Here is a 25,569-nt window from a genome sequence, read left to right on the forward strand (position 1 = left end):
TATTTCTAAAAAATATTATTACAAAAGAAAAAATATCAGCAAAAAAATAAGTATTTTTGTTTTTCGATACCTTTTGTAATTAATTAAACAAAAAACTTTTTGAAGTCAATGAACAATAAGCAAAAGAGATGGGAGATAAGGTCAGCGCAAATACACATGCACTTATAAATATGTACATACCTACACACTCACATGCATGTGCACCCAGAGGCATGAGTGGAGTGAACGACGACCATCCAGTGTTGGAAGCCGTTAGATTGTCACGTTGGCAAGCTTACACAACAACCATCCTAGGAGGTCGGCGTTATATGTTGTGATGGTCGCTACCGCTTTCGTCAGCGCTGTGGATTTGAAGGAAGTGTTGTAGTAGACATGTTGTGGATCAGAGGGTTGTAGTGACTGTGTAGATTTGAGTGGAGTTTTGTGAATCGAGATTGGGGCTATTTCAGAAACGAGTGGAATATTTAGATCAGAGTGTATAGTATGATTGGAGACGTAGAAGGGAGTGTTAACTATTGTTCTTAGGATTTTCGACTGTAAGGTTTGAAGTCGGTTGATCGATTATTGGGGCAAGTAGGGCGGTGTATAGTTTTGAAGTCAATTCTTCTGAGCTTTCCATGTTAGTAGTTTATCAAGATGTAGTCCGAGATATCGTACTTGGTTAGTAATTGGTATAGAAGTATTGTGGAAGGAGAGAGGAGGGAGAGCTTTCTAGTTTAGAGTGAATACTATGTTTTTTAGATTTCAGTTCATTTATTTTGATTCTCCACTTTTGCAGCCAAGGTTAGATATTTAGGTGAGTTGGAGTGCATGAATTGCAGGATCGTCCTCGAATTTGAAAGTAATTTCTTAGATATAAGTGTATAAGTTTTGGTCTAGAGTACTATACCTTAAAAAAAATTGTCAATTCTGAGCAGGACATAGTTATAAGGAAAACATTTATTGAGCATTACCCAAGTATTATCTAAACTGAGGAACTAATACAAAATAAATTCTCTTATCGTTATCCAAATCAAGAAGAATAGGTATAGATAAAGCAATAGATAAGGGAAGGTTATTTCCTACCATTTTCCAATATACTTCTCGGTAAAGCTCAGAATTTTCTGAGCCAAACATTTCATTCATTATGTTCTACATTAAATAAATAAATTGGTAATCACAATCAAATTTTAAAGAATTTCAAATTCACCTAAGAGAGTGTTTTCTCTTAGAAGTTAGAATCTCTAAAGTTTAGTTGTGTTTAGACAAATACTTGAAACTTAAACACATTGATTACTTCCATTAGAATGCTATTCCAGTTTGGGATATTAACAATGCAAATCTTCCATTAAATCTTCTCTAGTTTAGCAAACAATTCAATATTAACTCTTTTAAGATAATTATGGAGTTATCATCAATTACTAGTAAAATTACAAAATCACGTAATCTGGAATTGTAACTAATTTTAAATCATAAACTAGTTAATCATTGATATTTATTTAGATAAGTTTTGATCTTTTAATTAATATCATTCATTAACAATCTTTATTTCTTGTTAGTAAAATATAATTATTAATACGTTAAATTAGGGAAGGGACTCAACAACTAAGTTGTTAGCTTAGAATCCGGAATGGAATTCAGTTTTCCTGGCTTACCCTTAGATTTCTCTTCCTAGGAGTTTCATCCAGCTAACTGTCCGGTGATGGACAGTGTTGATTGCCTGTCCGGAGGCCGGCAGTGTACTCAGATGTTGGCGCGCCTTAAATTAAAAAAAATAATAAATAAAATTAAATCCACACAGCTGACTTTTTTCTGCAGAAAAACCATAAAAAAATTATCCTATTTATTTTCAAAATGATCGCCGTCAAAACCAACTAATTTTTTTGTAAAAAGAAAAACAGGGTAATCATAAATTTGGCAAAGGTTTTTCAGAAAGATACAATCTTTTCCATCTCAGAAATATTTTGAAGAAGATTTAGCTTTATTATGGCAACCATTAAGATAAGATTCTAATAGGGCGGCCCTTAAGGCCTACGCCACTGCGACCCCATGGATCTATTGTGGCTTCCCTCACTCTAAAGCTCGCCTTCCAGACCCGTCCGTTTAATCAGACTCTTAATTCTGGAGAGCGACTCCTGGGTAAAGCTTACAGGCCTTGGTTTTTCCTCCCTGAGAAGTAACATCCTTAGCCAGGACAAGCCCCTCACACTGACACAACACGTGCAGTGCTGTTTCCTCCTCTTCCTGACTGAACATACAGAGGCTATCATCTGCCAGGCCCATGCGATGCATGTGTTTTCTGAGCCTGCAGTGGCCGGTTAATAGGCCTACAATTATCCTTATAGCCCCACGGCCTTGACGGATTAATTCTGCAGTCAGCCAACCATTATTTATATTCAATTAACATTTACAAAATAATAAAGCTTGCTACTTATGGACAAGAAGCGTTTTGATAAGTCAACGACATCGATATAGAATAGAATAGAAAAGAAATTTATTATTCTGGGACAATTGTCCCCTAAGAATAAACACAGGTACAAATAGAGGCCTAGAGAAAAACCAAGGCCTGTAAGATATAGATCGTTTTGGAAATGTACAGTTTTCTAGACTGAGTATCATCTCATTAGAATTAACCTGGAAAACGCGTCATTTATGTATACAGGGTGTCCCAAGCTATCTGGATAACGACTTTTTCTTGGAAACTAAGATAGCTAGAAAAAAACTAAAAAATACGTGTTCCCTTAGTTTTTTGTTAGACATCCAAATTTACTTTGTATTTTTTTTTCGGTGCTTCCAGAAGCGAGATACAGGCACCAACTTCATTTTTTCAAATGGGAAGGTGCGTTTTTTATTTCAGAAATAGATTGCTCTATTTTTTTAAAGAAAAATTTACTTGAACGGTTTTTTTCTGTGAGCGATATTTTACAAGTTATGAATGAAAACATGACTCTTATAAGAAATTTCAAAATGATAATATTATTACGGTTTTTTGATTGAATAAGAAGAAAAGTACTATTTTATTATAAATTTTACTCCTCATTAATATTACAGATCATGCTCGAAATGACCTCCACCATTAGAGATGCATAGACATGCTCTTTCCTACCAATTGCCCTTACTGCCAAAGAAATAGATTCGGCTTTAACCGAGTTACAGGCATCTATTATTCTCTGCTTTAGTTCATCTACAGATGCCATCCCGGCTTGATTCTGATGCACCTAGATTTAGAAATGCTTTTAGGTAAGCAAAAAAAAGGAAAGAAAGAAAAAAGTTATGAATAATCACCTTGTTTTTCAGGTATCCCCAAAGGAAATAGTCCATAGATGTCAAATCCGGTGAACGAGATGGCCACTGAATAGCCTCCGTGATGGATATAACACCATCAGGCACGTAAAGAGATATCTCGATAGGCAATTTGATGGGCGTGTTATATCGACACGGGGGGCGATTCAGTGTCCACCTCGTTAACCAGATTTGACACCTATGGACTTTTCCTTTGGGGATACCTGAAAAACAAGGTGATTATTCATAACTTTTTTCTTTCTTTCCTTTTTTTTGCTTACCTAAAAGCATTTCTAAATCTAGGTGTATCAGAATCAAGCCGGGATGGCATCTGTAGATGAACTAAAGCAAAGAATAATAGATGCCTGTAACTCGGTTAAATTCGAATCTATTTCTTTGGCAGTAAGGGCAATTGGCAGGAAAGAGCATGTCTATGCATCTCTAATGGTGAAGGCCAGTTCGAGCATGATCTGTAATATTAATGAGGAGTAAAATTTATAATAAAATAGTACTTTTCTTCTTATTTAATCAAAAAACCGTTATAATATTATCATTTTGAAATTTCTTATAAGAATCATGTTTTCATTCATAACTTGTAAAATATCGCTCACCGAAAAAAACCGTTCAAGTAAATTTTTCTTTAAAAAAATAGAGGAATCTATTTCTGATATAAAAAACGCACCTTCCCATTTGAAAAAATGAAGTTGGTGCCTATATCTCGCTTCTGGAGGCACCAAAAAAAAAATACAAAGTAAATTTGGATTCCTAACAAAAAACTAAGGGAACACGTATTTTTTAGTTTTTTTCTAGCTATCTTAGTTTCCGAGAAAAAGTCGTTATCCATATAGCTTGGGACACCCTGTATATCTTGCAAACACTAAACCATATAAGAAATATATGAAAGCTTATAAAAATCCACTTGAACCTATTTTTTTATATTATGTCATTAATTGAAGCTGATAAAAATATTGAAGCGATACCGTGTTTCGGATCAAGATACATTCAGTTAATTGCCCGCAGCAATAAACTCACTATTATCACTGAATAGTTTAAATTTATGTTCTCCTACTAACTGATTTAGACAAAAAATAAAAAATTCAATTCAATTTAAATTTATATATTCATTTTAATTAATTGGTTTAGTAAGCAATATCAACAATTTCATTTTCACGGTATAAATTTTTATGATATTGATTTCTTAAAAGAAATATTTTCATTAATTAATATAAGTACTCCCACGTGTCCACCCACACGTGGCATTCAAGGAGGCTTAGCCACTTGTATTAACATTTTAATTCTATTATTTCCAAATGAGTTCTAATCCTAACATAATTTATTGTGTACAAAAAAAAAATATATATATATATATTTATAAATTCGATTCTGTTATCAAGATTAGATGTTCACTAATTCTTCTTGTCACCACATGTGTTCCTATTTCAAGGATTTACACCTGTTTCATGCGATCACATGTGCTTTTTTGCGGCTCACTTTTCCATAAGGATATGTGGTCATTTCCTCCTTATTTTCTAGTGTTTCTTTTTATTTGATTACTTTTCTGGAAAAATTTAAAAAAACAATCTTCCAAATATTGTTCTTAATCAATTGTGAGATCTTTTCTGTTTTTACAGCATCTCGCAGGAAGGTTCGTAGCCTCCTTAACCACTATTTGCCATCCTCTACCTCTACTTTTCTATTCCCATACTTCTTAAATGCGAAAACCACGTCATTCAGCTAACTTCTTGGTCTTCTTCCACTTCTAAGATTACTTGGGCAGCGTTTACCTAGTTCTTTTATTTGAATTCTTCAGTTTTTCATCCAAACTCTTATATCTTGGGCAAAATAACAGTTCTGCTAGCGTTTACTATTCGAAATTGAGGAACTTGGAACCCCCACACTAGACTTAAAAGTACAGAACTAAACAGACGCTATCGACTACTTAAAAGACTCTTAGACGATAGATCAAAACTCTCTCTGGACAACAAAAGACTGATTTATACTTCTATTTTGAAACCCATCTGAGCGTATGGAATAGAGCTGTGGGGTTCAACCAAACGCTCCAATCTCCAAAGGATTCAATCTCTTCTATCTAAAATACTTATAACTATTGTAAACGCTCCATTTTATGTCTCCAACCTGACTAAACTCACTGACCTTAACATTCCTTTTGTCACCCAAGTTCTTCCTTCTTTCTTCTAGAACTCTTCCTGACAACCCGGACAAGACGTCTTAAAAGACAGTGGCCTCGTGATCTCCTCTCAAGTGAAGAGAGTGACTAATAGCCTAATGTTTTGGAGTGTTACCACTGGGTAACTTCTCCACTCATTTACTTCTACTGTTCACTGTTATCATTGTTACTTATAGCTATCATGGCTATCTTAAAGGTCTCATGGCTATCTTAAAGAAAGCAATTACAGCTGCAGACCGAGTGTAGAATGATAATACAAATCTGGACCTAAGGGTCACAGCTGCCCTGAACAAATCAAGCTACAACCTTAAGGAGAAACAGGTTAAGGTCTTCCACATTGGCTTTTCCTAATATAGCTGTCCTACTAATATTGAATATAAATTCAATTATATATTTAGGAGAGACAATTATAGAAATAGACGCAGTGCTTAGAGAACCCAGCTGCTGGCCTCTAGATTTCTCCTTCCTAGGAGTTCTCTATAATGAGAGATCATTTAACAGAGTCTGGCAGCGCACTGAAAAAAAAAAAACCTCCTGGACACCAATGACCTCACATGTTTATTACAGAATGTAAATCTGTAATACTAGTAAAATATAAACCGCTTTGTAGTTTTGTAATTATCTTTATCGATATTGCATTGTAAAAGTAGTAACGCCGAAGCGAGTAATATCCATAAATATATAAGAAACAACGTTGAAAAGGGCACTTGGCCGGGCAGGGGCTACTTAGCAACTCCTTATTAAGCTAAACAATGGCTATTTTTTTAAAAAAAAGATTGAAATCGTTATTTTCAAAAAATTATTTATAAGTAAACGCAATGAATTGAAGTTTTATGAATAAGAAATAATACGGTTTCACAATATTTATCTTAAAATAGGCACAGCATTCTTACTATGAAACAAAAGCATGTACGGGTCAGATGTCAAGACGCTTATTGGCCATTTTAAAATTTATAATTTTTTTTTTTTAATCAGGTCTGGTAGTCGGGTGTGCAATGAGAGTTTGATCAATTTTTTCCTTCACAATCTAGGTACCTCTTTCTCATGTCATATCTAGCACATATTTATGGTATAACTTAGGGCTTGACCCAATTTTTTGCTTTCTATGTAGAGGCTTGCGTTTCTCAGTGTACTTTCGGATATTCTCATTCAAATTTGTTACAGATCTTGTAGTATCATCTAAACAGAGTCCTCTTCTCCTTTGCTGATGAATAATATAGCCATTGAATCTCCTAATTCGGATCCATTTCCACATACTCATATCTTGCAGAATCACCAAAATTTGTAAAGTACAAGTGAATTTATACGTAGATGAGCCAATCACTTTCCATCTATGTTCCCACTTATCTAGTCACTTCTTGAAATCAGATTACACATCCCCGCGCCGACACTACTAACTACTGAAAAAGCTCTCAATTTGAAGTCTGGTAAAGCAAACACATATCTTTAACCACAAGCACAACCACAGATGAAACCTAATTTGGTCTTGGTAGTTAGAAATATGGGAGTGAAACGAGCGCTCCAATATCTACTAAATCCAAACATTATATAGTTAAAAATTCTTCCCCGATTGACTAAAGCTATAATTGTCTCTAGCAGTACTGTCCGTAACCATCGCTATATACCAGACATCAGGATTATAGTAAAATCAACATCTCACTTTTCAAAATGATTTTTCGCCAGTGAAGACTTTAGGAGACTCCTTGTCGATTGAGGATTACTTATTTTTGGGCCTATCTTCTCGAGTATGATTACTTCTTTTAAAGGTTTTTATTGATGTTATCTATTTGATGTAGATTAGCACTCACTGTTTCCTAGGATACTATGATGTTTTACAAAATGAAGTATAAATGGTCTCCATTCATTATCCAACAAATTAATATTTAGTTAATGCTGAAAGCGGTTCATTCAAATAAATTTCTGCTCCAGAGGTTTTCTTGAAAATTGATTTTAGCGAAAATTTAGTTTTCTTCAAGATTAATTTATGTTCGAGTCCTGTCCAGTCCTTTGATTTGGAATTCCAGGAGCCTCCGGTGAGGTACAGTGTTGTCTTTAACGAGAGTGTACTATCAGTGACCGGTTGTGACTCCGGATTTTAATGCGCTTTAATTAAAAAATAAAATAAAATAAACATTGTACAGGAATAAAGATAATTGATAATTTCTGTCAATTTTTTTTATCCCTGCCAAGCTTTCGACCTTGGAACTAAGTCATCATCAGAGCTTACGCTTGTCGATAATTACAATATTTTTTACATTTTTAACATCAAAGGTTTGTCTGTATCTTTGTACTTTAGAGTTAGTTTCTAAACAGTTAGTATAATTATTGTTGCAATTATTGTTATTAATTACAAAAAATGTGGGGAAAAAGATTGACACTTCTAATTGAAATTAACGATTTGTTTGTTTCTCTTCGTGTTGAAAAAACTAATTACAACTTGATAAACAATCATATTCAGTTGAGAAGCTTTTTTTAATAAAGTTAAGTAAAGCGAAGGGATTAGCTATGCGGTTAGCGTATTGGATTCCCACGCAGAGGTTCCAGCTGCTAAACCTTAATTTTTCTCTTCCTAAGAGTGGTGAAACCTGTTTTTCTTCCGGAGAAACCGCGATCGCAACGCTTCTACTTCCCATATAGTTAGAGAAATTAAATTTTATTAATAAATGAAACTTTAAATACCTCAGTTTTAATGCTAGCATCCCAAGTTAATATGTAAAAACTAAAATACTTGTACATTTTTTTATATTCTTTCTTCTATAAAAAAAAAAAAATATTTACATTCCAGGCTTGTACATATATAAAAGTCTTACAGACTCGATTAGTAGAAGAACCAAGGGAGCTAATTGAGAGCAGTTGTTGCATACTATGGCAGGTGGTAGTTCATGCAATGACCGCTAGATGGTAGAAGTGTACGACGAGTATTCAACTCATGAGTTCCTTCATTCAGTTGTGTACTTGTCCGTCGTGCTTAGGAGCTCGCGTCAGATTCCGCTTTGATTATTACGTATTTTTAAAAGGAAAAATAAGTGAGATTTTTTTTTAGTTAAATTTTATTTAGTTATCCGGGTAGTGTCATTCGCTAGTTTTGGCTTTTTATTTCTTAAGTTTTGTTTTATTTTTTTTGTGGAATTTATCAGAGGATTTTTTTAATCAACAGTTTAGTTTTGTAAGTTGTATCTTATTTATTATGAAGCTTTTATCTGATGATTTCTTTTTTTGTATAATTGAATTATGTCTATTTATAAATATTTTAAAAGATAATGAAAGGCACTGCAATAAAACTCATTCAACAATTTAATTAGCAAAACTTTTTGACATTTTCTTGTACACTTTTCACAGTTGTTTCAAATCTTCACTGAGTGTTTGGCTCAGAATACTGGAATATATTGTAGATTTCGTCCGTCTTAGGAGGGGGGGACTTTAATTCTGACAGGATTTATCCACCATCCATCTCCGGGGAGATATATTCCATCGCTTCATGTTACCATGTGTGGACCGAAACTAAGTGAATAGAAGATACAAACCACCCAAATTTGACGATGGATAAAATTATCTGCAATTAATCAAACTTAATTAAAACCTGTTTACAAAATTGTATCATTCAACTTTAAATTCTCTTGCGTTTATCAGTTTGATATGGAAATCGCTGCTTCATTTGGTCATTTATTGCTCCTATATTTGTTTCAATTAATTAAAAGAACAAAATTATTTCATCTTATCTATTCTTGCTTTGCTGTCAGCAGGAATGTTTCTGATGAAGAGGAATTTAGGACTACTCGATTAGATACACAACTATCAAATAACAATTTTAATTTGACACAGATCTGTATTATAATAAGAATGATTCAGTTTTATAGGTCAGCGTTTTTTAAAAAAAATAACAAAATTTACCTTAATTGGCAAAACGTGTATTTTGCTCATTTACACAAACCCAGCTGTTGGCTGTTTAAAAGTTAGAAGTAATGTTTGGATTTTTATTTAAACTATAATTAGAATGAATCATTTACATACATTTAGCATTCATTAGAATTAATTAATTGTTTTTTTTGGAGGGAGATAGTATTTAATACTTTGCGGACTGTTCGCTAATTTGACTTTAAATTAATAGAATTGGATCCATTTAACTGTAATAATTTTTATACTTACCCTCATTAGTATTAATTTGAACGTTGTGAACACAGGTTTATGATATGTTCAAATTATATGAACTCAAAAAGAAATGTTTATCTGTCGGTGCGCCGTTCAAAAAAATAAATAAAGTTGCAATATCTAAGGAGCGGCAATTTCTCTCTTAGAAAAATTTCAAAAATTGTCTGTGAACACTGTCGAAAACATTTTTACTAATACAATTATTATAATTTCTTAATAAAAATTTCCGTTAAAACAGAAAAAATAGCTGAATACTTTTATTCAGTAAAAAAAAGACACTTCGGCATAACCGATATTGTTCAAATTTGGAATTTCACTTATCCATTGAATTTCTATTATTATTATATGTCGTTGGAGGTATTTAAAGAAAAATTGATTTAATAAACTTAGCATTTTTGGTTGGCTGAGTTTCTCTGAAAGTTGATTACCGACACTCATTCGAAAATTGAATAGTGTTCCATTTTAAGAACACTTATCGACCAATTTTTTTTTAAAAAAAAGCCCTTCCTCCTCTGACACAAGGCGGATCTTGTACAAGTACTGTGAATCAGAAATCTCCACACTTTCTACACCTTCTCTTAATAGCCTTTAAAAAAGGTTAAAAATAAAATATTTTAAACAAATTCTTTTAGTATTTTGTAAAGAAATTAAACACTGCATCAGAAATTTGATTGTTTTAGAGGTCAACGCCCATTATCTCTTTTCCACTTATGTTTACTGCCTTTGCCATTAGATTTATATAATTAATAAGCTTTTTCAAGGTAATTTGTACATCGAACTCTTTTTTAGAAGAAAGGATTGTTGGGTTTTAATTGAAAAATTATAAAAAATAAAAGCTTTTATTATATAAAATAAAATTATAAAAGCTTACAACTCGTTTTCGCCAAGGCTAATGTAAGATGTTAAAATAATCATGGTTTTCTGAAAGAATTGATTAGGTACATAGAGCAGCATTAAGACAAGGCTAAATGTTTTGATTTATTTGGTCGCAGTCTCTATATCGTTGTTGTCAAAACATTATCTGCTATGTTCAAAAAGTATAACTTTGAGATATTGAATAAAAACGTTCTCCTGTAAAATTGTATATGATGCAGATTTTTGAAAACTTATTTAAATTAAAGTTATATATGTTAAACGTTATTTTATTTGATTTTTAAGTATGCAACTGTAATAATTTACTTATTATTACCAAATTAGAGTAATTTGTGCACATAGCAGATTATAAATTAGCAAAAAAAAACATGACTAATTTACATTGATGTTGAATAAAAACAAACTGACAAGTATCAGACTTATACTTTAAACTATCATAAAACGGATGGTAGTCTCGGCCAATAAACGGTTTAAGTTCCTGTAACTGATTGAACTTAGATCGAGTTATTTCCATTGGGCCGTCATACAATGTTGAAGGTTCAGGATACTCTCGAGGAAGACGCCTTCCTTGAGGAAGTATTATATAATCATGTGGGCAGGCGAAATTTGAAGTACATTCCACTATTAGACCTGTATAAAAATCCTCTGATATCATTCACAGTGGGATCACCCTTTTTTTTGACTAGGTCTGATAGACTGAAAATTGGTGGTTAGATGTTCGTTATCTTATTTGATTACGTTAGTTTTCTTAGTTTTTGTTTGACAATATTCTGGCTGATGCACATAGCATATTAAAACTGTCCGGTAGGACAGTTGTATAAGGGTTGATCGTCAAAAACTGCACGAAAAAGCGTAACGTTGAAAGACACCCAACTTTGATAAATTTTTTTCTATTTTTCTATAAAAGATGAAATTCCCAAATTTTCTTTATAATATAGGGCAAATCCTCCTTAATGACTGTATTTTTTTCGTAATAACATAGATTAATTAGTTTTCGAGGAAAACGATTCCAAAAATGGGCAAAACAGCAGTTTCAAAAATTGGTCTTGTTCTTCTTTATCTTCTTCTTCTTGTTGGTGTTCTTGTTACCCTTTTTGTAAACAACGTAGCGCCTGAACGCGCGAACCGATTTTAATGAATGAGGTGTCATTCGATTCGGAATTTCAGGTAGCTGTGCCTTATTTTAGCGACCATATAATCACCGTAGAGACACATAGTCTTTTTATACGGAAATTTGGTTACTAAACTAGTCATAATAGTCTAAATGTCGAAATCTCCAAAACAGTGCACATAGCAAACATTGTTTTGACAACGACGATATTTTAACGCCTGATAAAATGTAACTTAATGTTACCTCTCTAATTTTTTATAAATTTATTTACAAAATTGTTGTTTCAAATTTAACGAATTTATTAATTCAGGTGTAAGCAATTTCTCGTACTGCAATTATAAAGGTTCAGACACAAAAATTGTCTTTGAGTTTCAAATTTTTTGAGTCTTACCTACACTATACAGTTTTTTTTTTTTTTTTGGAATTTAGACTTTCCTGGAATCCTCGTACGAGACTAAACAGACACTTCAGCCAACTGAAAAGACTATTAGACAGCTGATCAATACACACTCTGGGCGACAAAAGACTTCTGTATTAAATGTATTAAAGCCCGTTTGAGCTTACGACATCGAACATCGAGGCTCAAACCTTCAAAGAATCCAGGTCCTTGTAGTCTAAAATTCTTCGCTCTTTAGTTGGACGCTTTTTTCTGTGTCATCAATTAAACCATTTCTCGCAGGCTTATACATTCCCCTTTCGTCACACAATTTGCTAAAACCCTTTACAGAAAATTCCATCTTAACTTCTAATCTGCTCACAGTCCACTGGTAGAACACCTTTCTTCCAAGACACTACCAGATAACACTTCTAGACGTCTTTAAAGACTTGTGGTCTCGCTATCTCCTCTCTCATGACGAGAATCCATAGCGTAATGTTTTTTGGAGAGTTACCACTGGGTAACATCTCCACTCTGAGTGTATTTTGGACATTATAGGTTATCCTTGTTGTTTATAACGCAATAAATGCGTTGATTGTAACTAAATAAATAATTAAAACAAATTTATCAATTGACCTTGCGCATAAGGAGGCTTTAAGGCATAGCTAAATGATTTTTATTACTGTGGTCGCGAATCGCTCTAAATGTTAGGGTCCAAATCTATTGTATTATTGGTGTAGTGGTAAAATATACATCGTAATTAGTGTTCTGCGTTAGCTGTGTGTATGACTAACAAAGTTTTAGTTCTCTTAATGTCCCTTTGTTTTTGTTCCAACAGAGACTCAAAGGGAAACACTTCCGAGGGCGTATTAATAATTAAAAAATAATAATTGTCCCTTTATTGTTCAGTTAATGAAGTGTTAAATAATTATATAATTCTCCATTTATTATTTCGTTAATAAGCTTCTTCGGGAAATAGATGGAAAATAAACGAGTCTAGTTGTAATAATTATTTTTATTATTTTCAATAATAAATTAACTTTTTTATTAACTAGAAAACGGAAATGTTTTCTCTAATTATAAACCTAATGATACTAATTTGAGATATCAGTAATTGTCTGAAAACACAGTGAATAATGTAATTACAATGTAACTACACAGTTTAGAATATTTTGGTACTTCGTTATCATAAAATTAGCTACAAGGTTTTACTTCTTTTTTTCGCAACACGTTGCTCCTAATTTATCTTCCAAAATACAGGTGTATACATTTTATTTAATTTATTTATTTTAGTTTAGCTATTTTTCTGCTAAAAAAAATTTTTGCGCCATTTCGAACCATAAATTTTACTTTAAAATAAACAATTTGTTATTCCTGAATTTGAAATAACTTTTGCGAATAATGTTTCTTATATTCTTTTCTATAAAAAAATTTAGAAATTATTTTCAATAAAATAAAAGATTAAAGTTCCATGGCCATATTATTGGAATAAAGTTCTGAGACAAAAATATATATTAAGATATTTCATCATAACAAGGCAGCGTATCAGCCAAGTTTTATATTACCAGACAGTCCTCTAACTACATTTCTAACTTACTTTATTTTTGCTGCAAATAATTTATCACTGGTTTCAATGTTGATCTTCTATTGTAGCTATATCTTACTGCCTTGTTTTTTTATTCTTATCAAATATAATTAAAACATTTTGATTTATTTATGTTATAGTACGAGTATTTATTCTCTTAAAATAATATTTACTTTCTCTTTTACTCGGTGAGAAAAGTTTTATGATCTCGTTAAATTTTGGATTTTAAGTTTTTGCTGAGAAAATCCCTACTCAGCGAGCGAAATCTTTTCAACGGGGTACCTGTTTTTTAGACTGGAGTTTTCTATTATTTGAGATCTTCATTTAATTTCGATTTTCTTAAACTGAGCGCACACATTTTTTACATAGGTCTGCAGTAGTTATTTCAAATATTTTTCTAGCCAAATTGGTAAGGACCATTTTATGGAAAGGGGTGGTTAGTTTTTTTCTCTAAAGCACTATTTTAGTACCTATGAATTATATGTTATTAGAGAGAGCTGAATATTTTGTTGAAATTTCGAGTTTAAGTATTTGGGAGACTTTTAAAAATGCCTCATTTATTATTATTATTTTTTTTTTTTCTGACGTTTTAATGGACGGTAACTGAAACTCTGGTATACATTTGTACTTCTTAAGAAACAAAAGGTACATATATTATTTTTTATTTTATTTTATTTTTTAATGATTTAAGGCGCGTCAACATCTAAGGTTGTTAGCGCCCGGAGCTTTATTCAGTGCATTGTCGGCCTCCGGACAGTGTTCTCTCGTTACAGACAACACTGTCCATCACCGGACAGTGAGCTGTAAGAAGCTCCTAGGAAGAGAAAATCTAAGGGTCAGCAGCTGGATTCAAACCCGGGACTTCCGCGTGGGAGTCCAGTACGCTAACCGCAAGCTAATTCCTTCCCTCATTTATTATTATTATTATTATTATTGAGGCGCCACGGGAGCCGAGCGGTTAAAGGCGAGACTGTGAAGCTAATATGTATTGTGGTACTGGGTTGGATTCCCCGGTCTTAGGTCTTGGATTTTATTTAATGGTTAATAAAAGAAATTTACAGTAAAGTATGTTTGCTAGTCGCCTCCGTCCACGACACCTAATTGGTAGTTGGACGTTAAAGCCTGCCTGAAAAAATAGGCAATTACCTTACTTTTATTATTATTATTGTACGTAATTATTAATTGCTCTAATCTTCTTATTAACTTTACGAAGAGATTATAATGAATAATTCAGTTTATGAAAATTCGTTTTACGGTACATACAATTTTGCAGAGGCACATACTAGGTTTTCATCTAATAAGATTAGGCTTGGCTGAATCGTAGTTGCATGCATTAGTACAGGGATAATTGCAGGTTCGAAATTCAGACATCTATGTCTAATTGAGCGGGTGTTAAGTCTATTAGGCTACTTGTTGCCCGAGGTGAGGAAAGTGGATCATATATTCACGGCCGGTATATTTGGCCAGGTGAAATAAGATTATCATATTTTGCAGGGAGATGTAATTTTTTTAAAAAAAAGAAGATTTTTTTTATTTTGACTTATTTGTTTTATTTTTAAGAGACATAATATGCAGCGTGTTAGGCTTGTGTACTGCAAATACTGCATATAACCTTCCTAAAGAAAAAGTAAAAAAGAATAATGCCAATTTCAGCCATTATTTTATTATTTTGCCGAGCAAGGGACTCGGATATCTTCAGAGCTTATGCTATTAACAATTATAACGTCTTTTACATTGTTACATTTAAGATTGGTGTGTCTTCTGATTTGCAGAAAAGATTATAATTGTAAATAGCATAAGCTCTGAAGATGAACTAGTCCGTAGGCATTATTCTTCCTTCCTTTTGGATTGATGCTTCAGCCACCAAAAACAAAGAACGAAGGATCAAAAGTATTAACATTATTAAATGACTTCCAGCCGAGGTAATTGGCGAAAAGTGAGAGATTGTTGTTACTAAAACATTGATGCATGTATGGTATGGTGATTGTTTTGGATAGATTTATGCAGCATTGATCATTCGGAGAAAAACCTTGGTCGAACGATTGGAGTCGGTAGATATCGGCATGTTTGGTTAAACTCTATAATTCAAGTTCATAAGTTGAAATAGGTTTTAGTAATGCTGTTAGATGTACAGTCTTACTTTTGATTGCCTATAAAATAGTCGAGCTGTCCTGTAGTTGCTTTTATTTAGGTTTTATTTTTCGAGCATGGAATCTTGATTCCTATGTCAGTCGTTTGCCTAAAATTATAAGCATTTTTCTATACGCAAAGGTAGTACCGATTTAGATAAACTGAAGAGCAACTAGTACTTCTGAATTTAGGGTAATTAGTTTTGATTTTTTTTTCAATTTTCTATTTCACTTTTGGATTCAAATATTGGGTGATGATTCCACAGAATGAGGAGTCAGAATGGGTATATCGTCAGCGTGAATGAATACGTTCGGGTGACGATTAATTGAAGATTCTGAAACGTATACGAGTACATTGAAGAGAATACTACCCAGACGGTATAAGCAAGAGAGCTAGTAAAACCCTCTCTATCATAGCTGTATCTGTTAGGAAGATATGTCCACAATAAAGAGGTAGTGTGCGGAAGAATTTGTTTTAAAAAATCTGATTGGTTTGAATGATTACAATTATTAACCAGTTGAAGGGCGCTCCTTTTCTCATACGTCACTGAAAGCCTCCCTTGCTGTTATTACTTCTAGTTTTCCTTGTGGATATAACTATCTACAGCAACATCTAAACTTTATTAAGATAATAATATTATTTAACGAGTTTTAATTTATTATTTATATTTTACTACAGGCCCGTTATGAACTGATCACGCGTGTAGATCGTGACAACAGTTCCCTACAAACATTTATCACGCTTAAAAATAATAATAATAATAATACCCACATAGAAATAGAAACACAAATATAATCATTCAAGACAAAAGTTACATAATTTTCTAACTTAGACATTTTTAAGCGTGACATATGCATGTGCAAGGATATATATATTAAGTAAATATGGTACATGTTTCGAAATATTTGTTAATAAGTATCCAAGAGAGTGCGTGATCAGCATTAATATCCTACATTACCGTGTATTTATATGAAACCTGCTCTGCAGATTATATTTGAATTATAACATTTAGTACATGGATGTTTTGCTTGTTCAGGATACTTCTAAAAGAAAAGTTTTTACCTTGATTATGCCCATTACTTAGCTTGTCAAACTTTTTTGTTTGTCTGTTTGTAAGTAAGAAATTAGTTTTATCATTTCTTTAAAAAAAGTGGAAAGGTTTTATGTGTCCAAGTTTCACCAAATTGATAGCTGCAGCTAAAAATATTATTCGTACAAATTTGAGAAGATAGAGAAACTTCATAAAGTATCTCCTCTCTTCTGAAACTTCTCAAAGTGTTGGAAAAACAATTTTTTCATTATTAAAGCCACCTTTTTTTCAATGATCGTCTCAAAAAAACAACAACACCTAATTCAAATATAGAACAATATGATGTAAATATTCAAATAATTTACTCTTAGATAATTCTTTTTCTTCCTTTTTTTAATTTAAGGCGCGACTACGTCTGAGATCTTTGGCACTCGAAGCTTTTTTATCAGGGTAGAATTCAATTAGAAATAAAACTGCAAGCATGAAGAAAAACTGTCGACCAAATACTAGATATTCTAGACTAGCGATCTTTTCGTACAAAATCTGAGTTTTTTTTTTTTTTTTTTAAAACACATCTTTATTTTTGGGACTAGAAAATAGTCACACGGAACCATGATTAGCGAATATGGAGGCTGTGGCATCATTACAATGTTGTTTTTAGCCAAAAAAAAGTCTTATATCAAGGATTCTATTAGCTAGGAATCGGTCCAGATTAAAAAACAACTCCGCCTTTTGCCGAAACGGTTCGGCAAAAGACGGAGTTTTTTTTTGTTTTGGACCGATTCCTCGCCCCAATTGAATACTCATTACAAAATTTTTACGGTCACTAAAAACTAATATAGTACAACCTCGATTAACCAGGCTGACCTCCGGCTATATCCACCCCGGAAAACTGAAATCCCGGTTAATCCGAATTCACAGTATTACATAGTAATTCATTACTGTTTCGATGTGGATTCTATCTTCGATAGATAAACAAAAATACGTTTACGTTTAGCACCAGTTTTCTTAACGGATTCCATTGCGTAAGTGAAATAAAAATTCGACCAAAATGGCAAACGAAAGATGTTTTCTGTAGGACGAACTGATTAACACTGAAGACTAGCTTGAGATTAGGCCGTGAAGTTGAAAACGTAACCATTTACGACACGTAAATCTCATGGTCTTTTGTAAGACCGTGGTAAATCCTAAGAAATTCAATACTAATTGCACCATATTTTGGATTTTTACATACATACATACATAATGACCCTTCAAGAAAATCAGGTATAAAAGAGTTGCTGCCACGCCTACAATTATGCTACATCGGAAGACAAAAATTTTTCCTGTTGCCACCGAAAATTAACTTTTGTTTCGGCGCCGATCCAGGTGTTCTTATGATGACTCAACATGATCCCGGTTAATCCGAATCCCGGTTAATCGAGGGCCGGTTAATCGAGGTTGTACTGCATAAATTAAAAAAAATAAAAAAATTATGAATAAACAATGAAGTGTGGTCAGGTGCATTATTGTGGTGCAAAAGCCATGAATCGTCACAAAACCGAGCATCTTTCTTCTGTTTGCTTCACGCAAACGGCGTTGAACTTGTGAGTAGTACTCCTTATTGAGCGTTTGATTTTGTGGCAAGAAATCATGGTGCACTAAGCTGTGTATAGCATAAACCTTGGCCTAGACACCAGTGGTCGACTTTCAAAGAGGCATCACGAAGTGATCCTCTTTTCCGATGCAGAAGGCCGTTTCAGATCTCACGTCCATTTTAACTGCGGTTATAGGTATAGAAAAAAAAGCAGAGAAGTTGTAAATTTTCTTAATACAGTTTAACATTAATGATTCTAACGAAAATAGTTTTACGAGTATAATAAATTTTCGCTACCAAGTTACATTTGCTACATTAATATTATCTTCTTTTACAACGGTTTAGTATTTGTCTTATCATGCACATATGGAAATGTATTTGGTTAACTGGTGAGCTGGTTTTATAAGTGCACTCCTTTCATCGCCGCGGCGCTACTTTTTTTGGCCGTTATCTATATAATACCGTTGTGAAATCACAAAATGCTCTCAAGAACTCGGTAATAATCAACTTTTAGCAACTGCTAAATATTAAAGAGATTGTATTTTGCTCGACTTATTTCACTCGAGTGAATTAAATAATTTCAAGATAACGTTTATGTTCTTTCACTTGCTACTGTAACAGGAATTCTTGATATCCTGTTGGAATCCTCCAAATGGTTTCTTTTTGAAATATTTTATTTGTTTTCTGGGAATAAAGAATAACTTTTATAAAATGAGGTAGTCATTTTTTGTATATTTACATGTTCTTATGCACAAACATTAGGTGCTCCTAGAGGAGCCAAGTCTAATCTAGTTAACTCAAAACTTTATAAAAAATAAAAATGTTTCCATCAATATGCTTTAAAAAATGTAATTGTAAAGTACATGGATTACGTGTATTATATAGAAATGCCCACTTCAAACACAATATTAAATGGCTTAACTCTCCTACATCTGAAATAGAAACACAAATCCATTTGTTTTCTGCATTCCCTATATAATTTTTTGCTTCATGATCATAAATTCGACTCCATCCCGACTGACCCAGTGGATCTGTTGTGGCTCTCTCTGATTGAACCTTTCGTCTCTTTGATTAGATTGAAGAGATGGTCCTTTCAACAGGCATGAGTTTTTCTTCCGTACTCCGGGCTCCATACGCACTTCACCTACACTGATTATCCATTAATTTTTTCAGTGATGAAAATATGATCACTCAATCGTCAAGAGGGACTCGTCAAGAGGCCTAAAATCGTTCTTAATGGCTTCCTTGCCTTGTTGCAATTCTATTGTAATAAATTTTAAGCGGTTGGCTAACGGTTTCGTTGCTTCTGGCCTATAATTTCACCCACCATTACAATTTCTTAGTTCTCGCTTTGTTGGCTGACTGCGGCAGCATTAAAGAGAGAAGGTGTTAAAGAAAGTCTCACATTCTTGGATTAAAACTGTCCGGTAGGACAGTTGTATAAGGGTAGTAGTATAATGAGAATTCTTCCGTACCTGGTAGATTCATTTGTCCTAATTGCCTGCACACAACAATTTTTGTATATTAGTTTTTCAGGCGAGCTTTATGTCCAATTACCAAAGGAAATCGAACCCAGTACCACAATACATGTTAGCTGTAAAGGTCTCGCCTCTAACCGTTCGGCTACCGTGGCGCCTTAACAGTATGTACCAATATTTGTTAGAATTTCCATTCTAGTCAGACACCGCTTTCAATAAACTTCTTAGAACTTGAAATGATTCTGAGGAATCATTTTGTAATTGAACATCCTTATCTCATAACTTCAGCAGCACTAATTTATTGAAACTAGTTTTGTTAGAAAAACTATTTAAAGTTTTCTTAAGCTAACCAAGTTACCAGAATTATCGGATAAGCATTTGCATTCAAACGCCCCAGCTTCTTTTGTCTTAGAGCCACGCCAGAACCTCACTGAGTCAAAAGCTTAATTATTGATTGACACTTTATTAATGTTGACTTTAAAACTTAATGAAGTCTCGTTTCCTGACTCATTCATTTGTAAACATATTCTCTGAAACAATATCATTAAGAAATTGATTTTCAAGGGGAATTTGATCTCTTCCAACATGCTTTAATATCCTGTATTACCTGTACCAGCGCAAATAAATCTGCTATTTAGAGAATTTCTTTAAGAAATGAGATAGAATTGAAGATTCATTTCGGCTACATCCTCCATACAAATAATAAGCACGCTGCGCTACTGCTCAGTTCTGAACTTATTTTCCTAAAATTTAGTACATTGTAATTTGATGCTAAATAATAGATAAATAAAAGAAAAAGTTGTAGTGGGGTGTAATGATGAGGTTGCCAAAGTAAATAGTAAGAGCTGTAGAACAGTAGCCGTGTGGCCCTGAAGTGTACCTTTGTGCTTTGGAAGACATTGTCTGCTCACAATTGGGAATTAATAATACAGGTCCCTGTGGGCACATGATCCTTCTACACAACCTCTTCATCTTCTACGCACTTGGCATTCTCCTACAGTTTTCACTTGTGATCCTATTGTGGAATTAACTATAAAACACATCATGTCTCAGTTTAGTTCATAAGAATACTCTTTTTTAAATTCTCGGCTTTAAGTACGTCTACCTTAACTTCAATTCTATTGACAACAAACTGGAACTCATTCATTGGAGTAATTTACCTGAAGTATAACAATTCTGACTTTTAGTTCTTGGTAGGACTTAATAATATTAACTTGCTGGAATGTACAATTTTAATAATATAAGAGCTATCCATTATGTCTTTACATTGGACCACTCTGAGGCCTGAATCAATCTTAGCTAAAGCATACCTCTTAATGTCTCCAAGAAATCTGTTTTTTTTTTTTTGCCATAATTTTGCAGTTTCCATCTTGACTAATCTCATTCTTGGACGTCAAAATGGTTCCTAAAGTCTAATGACCTTTACTGCTTAGAATCAATGTGCCCAAACTGGCCGATTACCAAATCCCCTCATTCCTGTGTAAAAGTCCAATTTCAAAACCGTTTTTCAATGCAGCAGCCATCATAAAAATAAGATCTACTCGTACATCATTCACAGTACGTCGAACCAATGCAATACTAATCGGTTGCTGATTTTGTCTTACTTAGTCCCATTTCCAGGTTCTCCATTTTCTCACTTCAGCATTGATGTCAAAACCTTCAACTTCTTTGCAATTACGGGCGACAATGTCATATTAACCAGGTTCACAGCCTTTGCTGGTTACTTCTAAAGCCATTCTCTGTTGTTATTATTATTATTGTGTTCTTTTTAAGGTGCTCAACATCTAAGGTCCTTCGCACCTGATAATGTTGCTGAATGACACTACACTAGCTCATTCTAAACTAAAACAATCATTCTAATAAAAAACACTCATGCATATAAATACATTCATCCAAATAAATACAATCACACACATTAAATCTAATCGCGATTTGTGATGGAGTACTTGATATTCCTCGCATCACATTCATAACCTAATCTAAGATAAAAACATGTTTACATACTTTCATAATTAGAGACTAGCATAGTGTCATATGAGACTATATAAATCTATATCTTCAAGGTATTGCAAGACTTTCCTTGCATTGCTTTCATTATCGTCCAGTATCTCTTTCATGCTATTACCCATGTTTAACTTCCGCCTAGCCCATGTATATCTGGTACATTCTACGAAAATATGATGGACGGATAGTAGTACATTGCAGGTTCCACATATGGGTTGCTGCTCACCTCTACAGATATAGCCATGGGTTAACATCGTATGGCCTATTCTTAGTCTTGCAAGTATGACTTCTTCGTGGCGGGACTGTCTACTTGAAGTCATCCATTTCAATGGTGTGGATTTAATATTTCTCAGCTTATCCATTCTCTGTTGAAATCTTTTGAATGATATGAGACACTACCTTTATTCTGAACAATAAAAGTTTATTTCTCAGATACTGGCGAAGTTTCTAGTTTAAATTTATAGAGATAAAGAAGAAAGAGCTCGAAGATAAAGGAATTTCTACGTGTAAAACACTTGTTAACCTTTCCACAACCTTTTACTTAAAAACTCTTCGTTATTTCAGACGTTATTTCAGATGGCTTGGCATTCATTTTTCTTCTTTCGAGTCCTTATTTTCCCTTTTCTTAGTTTCTAGCTGCACCAATGATAATTTTCCTTTTAATTCTCTTGTCTCACTAAATTTTCATGTAAATTGTTAAATTATGCTAGATTATTAAACATTGAATATTAAAATGGAAAACATTGTAATTTACAAAATTGTTTTAAATATATTTATATCTTACAGTTCTCTAACGTTTCAGATAATGTTCTTAGTTTGACAGTCTTTCCAGTTACAATTTTATCTCTAATTAAAATATTTACGATCTATTAAAAATATATAAAACATTAAAAAAAAAAAATGTACATATTTTTACGATTCATTTATTGGCTGAATGTCGCTAGCCTTCGTTTAATATTGAAGGGACGTTGATTACTTTTTTAAGAGCAGCAAACCGTAAATTGCAATCATTTTTATGATATTTTCCTCTTCATTAATGTTAGCACTTATTCTGACATACCCTCACTTGTTCCTCTATGTTAAATATATAATCCTTTGAAGTCCATCTTTATGGCAAGTTTTTAGGTTTTATTCCTTAGATAAGAACTTTGATTTTTTTTTTTTTTCTCACAGCGCTTTTTTTTAATTTGCTGTAGTTTATGCAGCATTTAGAATTATAATCTCAATTTAGAGCTCAATGTAAAGCTCAGATTTTTTTTTTGCGACCCAATTTTCTTTTTAAAAATTTGACGTTACTTGAATATTTATATCGCTCGAATGTGACGTGGGGAAGATTACTCCATATTTTTAAAAATGTATGATTTATTCTGAAAAATGTTTTATAGAAAATTCTGAGAAGATCATCTTGTACGCTAATCATCATTTAAATCCCCAGACTTTAAAGTAAATTACTAGCATCTAACAAACAAATTGCATCATCTAAATCAAATACATATATCATTTTACCACAAGAGCAAATAAATATCGTATTAAAGTCACCATTATTTTATTGTTGCATTTATTGCAAGTTTCTATAAATCTAATGAAACTGGGTCTCTCAATTGCTCCTAAATTAACAGCTACAATATGATTTAAATGATTAAGCGATCAATTGTCTCACTTTTTAACTCATATAGAAAAGTAACCATTTTAGTTTTTAACAATTATTATTTAATAAAACGGAAGTAAAAAATAAAGTAGCAATAAAACGCAATTGTTGACTACAATTGTTTGTGCAACTTATTTTAATGACATAATGGAGGTTTTTTTGATCAAAGTTAATTAATTAATAATAATTCAAAGATAAAATGGTTATTTTCTTTTTGTTCCTTCTCCAAAAATTAACGTTTGAGTAAATTAGTAGTGAAAAGTCGGTTACGCAAAATCCCAGTTTTCTGCATTTACACCCCTCTGTTCGGGGTAGGGTTTTATTAAAAACCCAAAAAAATCCATATGGACTTGAAGCTCAATAAATGCGCAACTTTTTCTGAAATTATGTGATTCCTTGATTCATTAGCCATTGAGAAAATGCAGTTGAAAATTTTAACAAAAATCATCGAGAATGAAATTTTTAGACTTTCAAGTAAAAATTTCATTGTTATGAGAATCGTTTTGAGGCTCTGTACCAAGCAGATTTATAGGAAATTTAATGCTCTTTCGTTTGGAATAAGCAGATTTGTTGTAGGATAAAGGATAGAAAAGTTACGGCCGTTTTTATGGTGGAGAACACGAATATCGACGGAAAAGGTAAAAAAAATGCAAATATCTTGGCCACTATTGAGAATCGGGCCAAAGTGAAGAGAATATTTTTTGTTGCATTTGAGCTGCTGAATCACCTCCCTAAGTTTCGACCACTCCTTGGTATACACCCTGTATATTTAATGTGCATATCAACCGTACAACTAACTCTCTTCCGTTAAACAAATAATTGAATAAAAAATGTAAGCAAGGTTCAAAAATTAAATAGATAAAATTATGTCTTTACTTTAAAATAATGCATTAAATTTATTCCCCGGAGAATATTATTTGTTGAAACAGTTTTTAAGATAGTTTAAGTAAAAAAGACGCTTTAATTAAAAAAAAATGACAATTTAATTATTTTAACTAATTTGCTGAGTTATTCTGCTTAATTAAAATTAGAATTAAGATTGAATTAAGTATAGAGCATTAAATACATTAAATTTAAATAACAGTTATGATAATGTAGCTAAACATAAAACTAAACCAAAAAAATTTTTACAATACCCTGAAGAAGGTAGTATAGTTACCGAAACGTTGGTATGAAGTAACAAATTTTTTTTTTTTTTAACTCATCTGCATTTCAATAGATCACCAGCCTAATAGCACACAGCTTGTTACACTAATTCCCAAAACTATTTGTAATGAAACTATATCATGCCCTAAGTATAACTAAAATACAATTTATAAAATAGAACTTCATTCAAAAATCTCTAATATTCACGTAAAAAACATGTTAATAAAGAGACATGTAAATTAAAATTTTAAGCTGAAAGAAAACATAAGTCGTGTGAGTGTTCACAACAGATTTTTCTTTATTTAATTTAATCATCTTTGATATTTTGAAGTTAACTTTAAAATAAATCTTTTGAAATAAAATCCCTAATTCGCTAATTAATTAAGAAAAAAAAAAATCAAATAATAATAAAACTGAAGTTGGTCACACTGCTTAGATAACCTTCACTTACCAGCTGATCTGCCTGGCCAGTTACCGGCGGTCATCTTTAACTCGTTTGTTGTGTCTCTTTATTAACTTGATCTTTTTAAGTGTATATAGTGCGTGTTAAAGTGAAGTTATATTTTGTAAATTGTGTTTAAGTTATTCTTAGTGCATGATGTACAGTTTTAGTGCAAATAATGTTGTGAATTATTTTAACTAGTGTCAAGTGTCAAGTGCTATTGGACTGGTGATCTATTGAGATGCTGTTGAAATTTTATATTATTTAAACAAGGTAAGACTTCATTATCAAGTACTTATTATAAATTTTAATTATATTTTTTTTAATCTTGCATGAAAATAGCGTGTTATTTATTTATTATTCACAAATGAATATTAATGCTACGTCTTACTGCGTTCAGTGTGGGTTATTCGATCTTTTCTTTGTAATCGACTGTAAGTTCAAAAATAGTATTTTTGTTTCCCCAAGTGGATTTTGGAATTGATTTCTAACCTTTTTTAGGTATTCTATAATATTTTTCTTTGTAGTGGACAGTAAGTGGAAAATTAGAATTCTTTGTTTCCCTACTTCTT

General features: G+C 32.6%; 1 protein-coding gene across 9 annotated transcripts in view; it reads left to right on the forward strand.

Moving 5' to 3' along the window:
• Ddr (discoidin domain-containing receptor 2) overlaps positions 1-25,569 on the forward strand; it is a 671,237-nt gene that overhangs the window by 61,814 nt on the left and 583,854 nt on the right. For 2 of the 9 annotated variants that reach the window (XM_074119473.1, XM_074119474.1), the window contains exon 1: positions 8,384-8,615. The exons of the other annotated variants lie outside the window; for them this stretch is intronic. The gene's annotated coding sequence lies outside the window, so the exon portion shown is untranslated. Of the gene's footprint in view, positions 1-8,383; positions 8,616-25,569 lie in introns of those variants that run through there. 9 annotated transcript variants of the gene reach the window in all.

Source organism: Rhodnius prolixus, unplaced genomic scaffold, assembly GCF_049639745.1.
Source record: "Rhodnius prolixus isolate KJV_2025 unplaced genomic scaffold, Rpr scaffold_2, whole genome shotgun sequence".
In the NCBI taxonomy this organism is placed as follows: Eukaryota; Metazoa; Arthropoda; class Insecta; order Hemiptera; family Reduviidae; genus Rhodnius; species Rhodnius prolixus.